Raw genomic sequence first — 8,054 nt, 5'->3', positions numbered from 1 at the left:
TATAATCATGACATCTATCAAATTAAGTAAGCATGAAATGTTTAAATTTGTGCAGGTAATTGCCAAATCCTAAATTCGCCTAACTCATGGTACGCACTTGGTGTGATTAATTAGTTATCATATATATACTTGGAATTTTTCTTAAAGATAGAAATTTTGATGACGAAATTTTGTAAGGGGAGGAGAGTTGTAACACCCTAGTTCTAGGGTTTTGGGCGTATAGTAGTAAACAGTTTGTTTGGCGTGGTATTATCCACCCAAATGATCATTTTGGTGCATACGTGTGAGCATATAGCAACTGCCACTTGAGTTAGTAAGAACTTGATTTCTAGATATTTTGTTATATTAATGAAACGTTCGTGTTAAAGGATAAAAGGGAAATATAGGATGAGTATTCATCAAAGGTATAGTACATCTGGTTTGTATAGAACATTGTGCTAGTTAGACTTTAAGTAATTTGGTTAGAAACCAACTATATAGTTTCGCTTGATAAGTTTGAAGAAGGGAACTTATTTTTATTTTTCTCGAAAATTATAGACCAATAAGAAGGCAAGTTCTGACATGCAAGACAATTGTTAAATTTCATAGTTATTTCTGAGAGTGTGGTCTAAAAGGGGGTTCTTCTTCATTCTTCTTTCTCTTCCTTAAGTGGAAATTACTGGTACCTTTCTTAAGTCTGGATGTATCTCTTTACTGATAATCTAGACGCTGAGCTTATGTTATGATTAGTGACTATTCCATTGATAAGTAAGTATTACTATTCTACATGTTAAATTCTGAAAGAGTAAGTCAATAAAAGGTGTATGAATAGTAAAATGTAAGTATAAGGCTTTCCATGGGAGTTGTCAGTGCTCGAATTGATGGTAAATTGTATACGAATGAGTCTTAATGGTGTTCTTATGTTCTGAAAGCAATGGTTGTTGTTGGTTCAAGATGGATATCCGGATCTACAGTTTTGAACTATCATCAGTGAGAATCAAGTGAGTTCTATGCTGAATCCTACATGTATACTATTCATATCATGAGTAATTTATAGGAAATTGATTGAACTATGGATCTAAAGTCATGAAAAGTATAATATGTGAGGATTGGTGCACGAGTGTTGAAACATTGAATTATGGCTGAGTACGTTTGTGTCTAAAATGTATGCTATGAGATGTGTATTCTTATTGGGTGTATGTTAGTGAAGTAAAATGTTGAATTTAGATTGTCAATGCCTGAAGAGTCTGTCAAGAGAATTTGAGTCTGTTCACTTGGTGGTGTCTGATGGAGTTTGTCGAGACTGAAATCATGAACTCTAATATGAAATTTAAAGGAAAAGTCCATGGCATGACACCCTTTGAAAAGGAATTACTAGATGATTATTTCCCAATGGGATTTTCTATATGTCCCGGGATGATGATGGGCAAACCTCACGTAATGTGAATTCAGATGAATCCATATTGTAAATACGACAGGTAAAGAACAGCCTTTGTGGCGAACTCTGAAAGGAATGCCTCTGTGGAAAATTCTGAACTGACTGCCTTGGTGGCGTACTCTATATGATTGCCTGTGTGGAATGTTTTGTTGGCCTATTTGGTGTAAATTGTCAAGGATGTCTGGTAAAATCTGAATCTGAATGTCTATCTCTATTGTAATGTAAGAATAAATTCTTTTAGTTCTATAATAAGTTAAAGTGAAGTATTGATATGTTCTGGGTTATGAGCGACTAAGTCTTAAGGGTTCTCCATGAAAAAGAGATGTGTATTTGTATGTCAAGAAGGGTATCTGTTATGTTGATCTATAAATATGGAAAACGATTCGTATTTTACCTACTTCTAAAATTATTCTAAACCAGAATTAATGTTATCTTGAATTATGGGATTTTGATATTTCACGTCATGGAATTCGTCAGAAAGGTTTATTCAATGATTTATCAATAAGAATATGTGTGGTATTGAATCAAGATATGATTGGGTATGAATTGATAGTATTATTTTCTATGTAAGTATTCGCCAAACATATATAAGTATCTGCCTGTGATAAATGTTAGTGAACAACTGTTTGAAATAAGAAAATGAGTTAAGGTATATATTATTGGAAGTGTTTTCTAAGGGTATATATTTTTAAGAAGGTATTATGGGACAAGAGATTCATAAATTGATTGGAAGGATTCTCAAATTAATAAAATATGAAAGATTAAGTATAACAAGGGTATGATAATTGGCGTATACTGAAGTGATAAGACCATATGAAGCCGAAGTAAATGAAGTAGAGGAGTGGTTGACTCATTGAAATTCCTACAAGATTTTAGAGCATCTATCAAGGTATGGTTCATGAGCTCACTAAGTACTCTTGTACTTACAAGATTTGTTATTTCATTTCAAGAATTGAGAAGAGACTTTGCTGGGAGTAACGATGCTAGGAGTGCGCGCCGAGATGGTAGCGAAGTGGGCTATTATGCATACAGTAGAATTGTGGCGTAGTCTAGGAATACACCCTTCTAGTCTATTTTTCATAAACTTCCATTTTGTAAAGCATATTGGGTTCAAGTCTATTGTAATTAAATAGATTCTAAACACAATCCTTGTTTTCTTGTAATAAGCATTTAATTGAAATGTCAGAATAATTGTTTTAGTGAAATAGGTAATTGTAAATTGTTTATGTTAAAGTTTGAGTTTTGTATGGTAACACCCGAATCCGGACTTGGTGAATCAGGTCGGGTTTGGGCGTCACACCTAATGTCTTGAATTGGCCTTTAGGTTGATTTTGATGTTTTGGTTTATAGGGTAGGGGTGTTTACATTTTGAACATGACCGTATATGTTTGGTGATATGTATATGTATTAATTTAGTGAGTTGATGGTTTGCTTGCCTATTCGTCCATGTTGTGCTTGTAATTGAGTTATTTTTTGCTTACCAAGTAAATGAATATGTATATTTGATAACTCTAAATTATATAGACTTTTTCAACACATTTTTACTAGTAATTCATGCAAATTTTGAGTATTTAAATAACAAATTCTGTAATTTTATTACAAAATTACTTAAATGGACTAAATGAAAGAAAAATTTCCATTTTTAACTATTTACATGCTAATTTGACATACTTTTACCTTTTTGTCGCAGCTTTGTGCAATAGGAGGAAAATTGGCCTCGAAGCTCACGTATTCAATGCTCGATGTTGTAATAGTCTTCTGTAGCAAAAGCCATGTAAAGGAGGGCTGATAATTAATCAACTATGGACATAAAAAATAATTAAATTATGGATAATGGACAGACTTGACCTAGCTCGAAAATTGGATTAGTGAAGTAGTCAAATTTGTTGCTCAATTTTGAAGCTATACCATCCAATAAGGAAGGGAGATCCCAAATTCGATTAACCAGCAGCCCAACCATCCATGGAATAATTATATTAAGGGTCCCTATACATTATAAAAATTGTAAAACAACCCCAACAAGTTTACCAAGTAACTGTTCAACTCTTTCCTTAAAACACGCCTTGGTTTTTCTATTTTTAGCAAAACCATCCTACACATTCCTTACTCCCTCATTTCGTCATCCCTCATTCATTCATCTTTCTCTCTTTCCTTTCCTTTCCCCTTTTCTCATTTTTCAAGTGAATTGTGCAAATATTTGAGAGCAGGCCATTTGACCATTGGAGGAGCATTTTGGCTTGATTGCTACGGAAAGGAGCGAAGCACAAAGGAGGAGCAAGTAAGCTATGCCATGGAGAACTACTGGAAACAGCTTTGCATTTCTTTCCCTTTACTCTTTTAATTTCTTGTTGTTCAATTTAAGAAATATGTTTCCAACTAAAGTTTATGTTTTTAATATAATTATGGCTCTTTCGGTGTTAGAATAATTTAATTTCATAGATTAGATTATTTATGTTGTTAGTGATGTTATGTGACTCGACTGTTTATGCATTCAGATAAAATTATGACTATGTTATTCATGCATCATAAATGTAGGGAATGCAACTGAATTAATTATTTAATCCTAACCGGACCGTAGTTAATTGACACACTATTTGAATGGTGCATATTTAATCTATATTTGAGAAAATTAGGTTAATTTTTGTAATAATTTGAGAGAATCTTATTACCTTGCATAATCCTAGGATTCATGTGATTAAACTATTTCAGTATAGAAACATTACTGTTACCTCACATTAATCTGTCTTTTTGCCTATTAATTTTACTAAGTTGTTGACATAGACATATGTTATACTTAATAATTTAATAAGTTAAACTCTTAGATGATGCCTGAAAATGTAACCTTGAAGTCATAACAGACATAGACATATGCGGACAAAAGGTTAAACTTTAGGCTTTGAGAGAAGCCAAAGTACTTGTAATTAAAATAGGATTAATAAATACCGAGTTGCCACGGAATTTTTCGTAACATTATTAGCAACATTAAAATAATTCTAAGTTAGGAAGGAGAATTATTTTGACACATGCATGATATTGTGATTTCTCTGAAAGACTTGCATACTCATTTTTTTCATTTTATTTAATTTAATTTTAAGCATACTTAGGTTAGTTAATTTAATCAAACCCATCACTTAAATTTATTTTTATCACCAACCAATTTGCTAGTAGTTAATTTTGCAATACTTGATTCACATAGACAATCCCCGTGGCGACGATACTCGATATACTTATCAATTTATTACTTGTTAATGATTGTGTATACTTTCACATCAATCAAATCAGTTTGAGACAATATTACTTGTGATTATGTATTAATTGATGTTTAATATGCTAAGGATGGTAAATTGGTAATTGTGTTAATGTCTATAATGTGATGAGTTAAGATTGTGAGTCATTTAGTCCAAATTGAATTGATGCTTGGTAGGTTAGAGGAAAACATATGCAAAATTTGAGGAAACTGTCCTCATAGTTGTGGCTTTCCCTTGTTGAAGTCACAACTGATGCGATCTAGGCCACATCATGTCACGATACAATTCGACGGCATCGGAATTGGCCCAAACACAAGGGTCCCAAATGCAAAATGAAGTGTTGGATGGTTCAACAAGGGATATCTTCAATTTAATTAAGGCTAAACTCGACTTACCTAGCTAGCCTAGCTGTTAAGACTTCGAGATTTTAATTACATTACTTATTTAATTATGTTTAGTCATCTACAACTTCAATTACATGTCTAATTGATTTGTCTATTAATTTTTTCATTGTCATTCACTCATTATTTTTTCTTAGCATGCTACATATTTAAATCATGTCTTAGTATATTACATATTAAATTAATGTCTTTGTTTGTCCATTAAGCAAGTCCAATTTCAGACAGATTTATTGCATATTAGCAAATTAGTTTTCTTAATGTGTCTTAGCTTATTACATATTTAATTGTGTTCAATATTGCCCTATTGAAGCTTTAATCGTGTGTTTAAAATGTGTCTTAACATTAAGCATGTCCAATTTCAGACAGATTTATTACATATTAGCAAATTAGTTTTCTTAATGTGTCTTAGCTTATTACATATTTAATTGTGTTCAATATTGTCTTATTGAAGCTTTAATCGTGTGTTTAAAATTTGTCTTAACAGGTTGCTGGAATGGGAGGCTAGACATTCATGCACATGTTCAGATTCATTGAAGCTGATTAATGTGAAGCATGCACCTGCTTGTGCATGGACGATGGGAGCTAATTTCAGTTGGACATTCATGTATTTTCCAGCTTCAATGAAGCCAATTTAATGAAGAACATGCACCCAATTGTGCATGTATTTTTTAGAGCTGTTTGGTGCATTCACTCAGCTAATTGTTCATGCATCCATTGCCAATAGCTGTGAGCTAATTAGCTAAACATTTCAAAAGATCATTCTATTCTTGCTGTTCACACTCAAAGTCTCTTCTTAACCGAGCTTTCACATGTAAAGGGACCATTCAGCTGCCCATATAAAGATCATCATGAATTCTCATTAAGGTCGAATGCATGTACAAGTACATTTAAGGAATCTTGAAACACATGCCATCATTTTTGGTGCATGTGACCGTTAATATGAAGGAGCCAATTTAATGAAGAACATGCACTCGATTATGCATGTATTTTTGAGAGCTGTTCGGTGCATTCACTCATCTAATTGGTCATGCATCCATTGCCAATAGTTGTGAGCTGATTAGATAAAAAATTTAAAAATTTTAAAAGAATGTGATCATTTGGTCATACATTGCTCCCAACTATTCATGTATCTACATTATACATGTATGACCTTATGCATGTAAGCCATTAGTAGACGGATTTGACCCTTAACATTCTAGGTCTATAAATTGTTTTATCATGCCATTGTAAAATGTTACACACAACTTGGCTTTGATAATTTTATGAAATATTATAGACTTTGTGAGTTGGTCACTCTTATTGTTCTCCGGGATTCAATTTGACTTATCTAGTTTAGCTAGTGGCGTCAAACTTGTTTCTTCTACAAACTTATCACTCATTCGAGTGTGGCGTTCACCTTATAATGTTTGGTTCCTATCTCTTTAAATAGCAGGTCACGGTTCTATCCAGGTATCTGCCAATGACCTCAAAATGTTTAAGAATCAGGTTCTTAATTGCTATTACGGGTTCATTCTTATTTTAAGTTCTTTAGAACCATCTTTCCATCAAACTATCTTTACTTTTATAGGCTATTTTAAACTATCTTCTTTAAAATATAGCCTTCAACGAGAACTACTTAATTTATCGATCGAGCATTCAACGACTCAATTAGACATAGTAAGCGAGTTTGTATCATTTGGTATCAGAGCTGGTTAAATTAAGTAAGTTTTTATCATTTTCATACTCCCAAGTTTGAATAAAAGCATAAAAAAGTATAGATATAAAAAAATTCGTGTAAAAAAAGTTCTATTCATAGAAGTTGAAAATACAAAAAAGGGGAGTTTGATATTGTGTATTTCGAACCAAAGAAAAACTATTCTGAAAAGTTTAGTTCTCGATCTTTCTTATTTTCCTTTTAAAACTGTTTTTAGCCACACTCTTCAAAATTAATTTTCTTTCAAGCCTACCTACACCTTACATCAATCCTTTTTGTTTTTAGCCTTTTAAAGCCGACCCACAAGTTTGCTAATAAGTCTAACAAAATCTCCAAGAACTTTAAGAGGGGAACTTGAGAGGTAAAAGGCATTGAGTGGAGCTTCAATCATTAAGAGGTAAAAGTCAATATTTGAGTGCAAACACGAGTGGAGAGCACATATTAATTTTCTTTGCGAGAGATTGCTGAGGATTTTGAATTGGTAAGGTTAATATTCTAATTAATTTTTTCTTTTTGTTTTCTAATCCTTTATTGAATTCATGTCCCATGAACTTTCTGAGTTGGAATTACAAATGTGGGAGAAATAAATGAGAAGGATTATTTGATCTGAATTCCAACAAATACAAAAAGAGTTAGATCGTAAAGAAACAAGATTGTTAATGAGTTTAAACCTTCAAAGTGAGGAGAATGAGCAGCAATGGGAAAATCTCTTCCATACCCGCTGCCATGTACAAGGTAAAATTTCTTGCATCATCATTGATGGTGACAATCGCTCAAACGTAGCTAGCACGTCGATGGTGGAGAAGCTTGGCTTAACCACTAACAAGCATCCGCATCCTTATAAGCTGCAATGACTTAATAATAGTGGCAAATTAAAGGTGACCAAACAATTCCTTGTTTCATTTTTCATTGGAAGATATCAAGGTGAAGTCCTATGCGATGTGGTGCTTATGCACACCTGCCATTTGTTGCTAGGAAGGCCATGAAAATTGGATCGAAAGGTCATTCATGACGGCCATACCAATAGGTATACATTTAAGCATCAATGGAGGAAAATAACCTTAGTACCACTCACATCGAGACAAGTCTACGAAGATCAACTCAAGATGAAAGCTTCTATTGAAAAGTTGAGAGAAAATGAACAAGAGAAAAAGAATGAAAAAGAACAAGACAAGGAAAATGAAAATGAAAAAAAAATTGAAAGAAAAGAACTTTGAAAAAGAGTTTGAGAATGAAAAAGTGAAAAAAAAGTGAAGAAAAGAAAATGTGATAAATGATTGTTTCAATGAGATTTC

The 8,054-nt window shown here is 32.7% G+C and overlaps 1 long non-coding RNA gene across 1 annotated transcript; it reads left to right on the top strand.

The window, feature by feature from the left end:
- Positions 1 to 3,561: 3,561 nt before the first annotated feature.
- On the top strand, positions 3,562 to 5,739 carry LOC121218348 (uncharacterized). Its single transcript, XR_005914596.1, has 2 exons — positions 3,562 to 3,695; positions 5,551 to 5,739. It is a non-coding gene; the product is annotated as an uncharacterized lncRNA (long non-coding RNA).
- The last annotated feature ends 2,315 nt before the right edge of the window (positions 5,740 to 8,054 follow it).

The sequence above is a fragment of the Gossypium hirsutum genome, chromosome D06, assembly GCF_007990345.1.
Source record: "Gossypium hirsutum isolate 1008001.06 chromosome D06, Gossypium_hirsutum_v2.1, whole genome shotgun sequence".
Lineage (NCBI taxonomy): Eukaryota > Viridiplantae > Streptophyta > Magnoliopsida > Malvales > Malvaceae > Gossypium > Gossypium hirsutum.
Note: the sequence above shows the minus strand (reverse complement) of the source record. Positions and strands in the feature narration are given on the sequence as shown.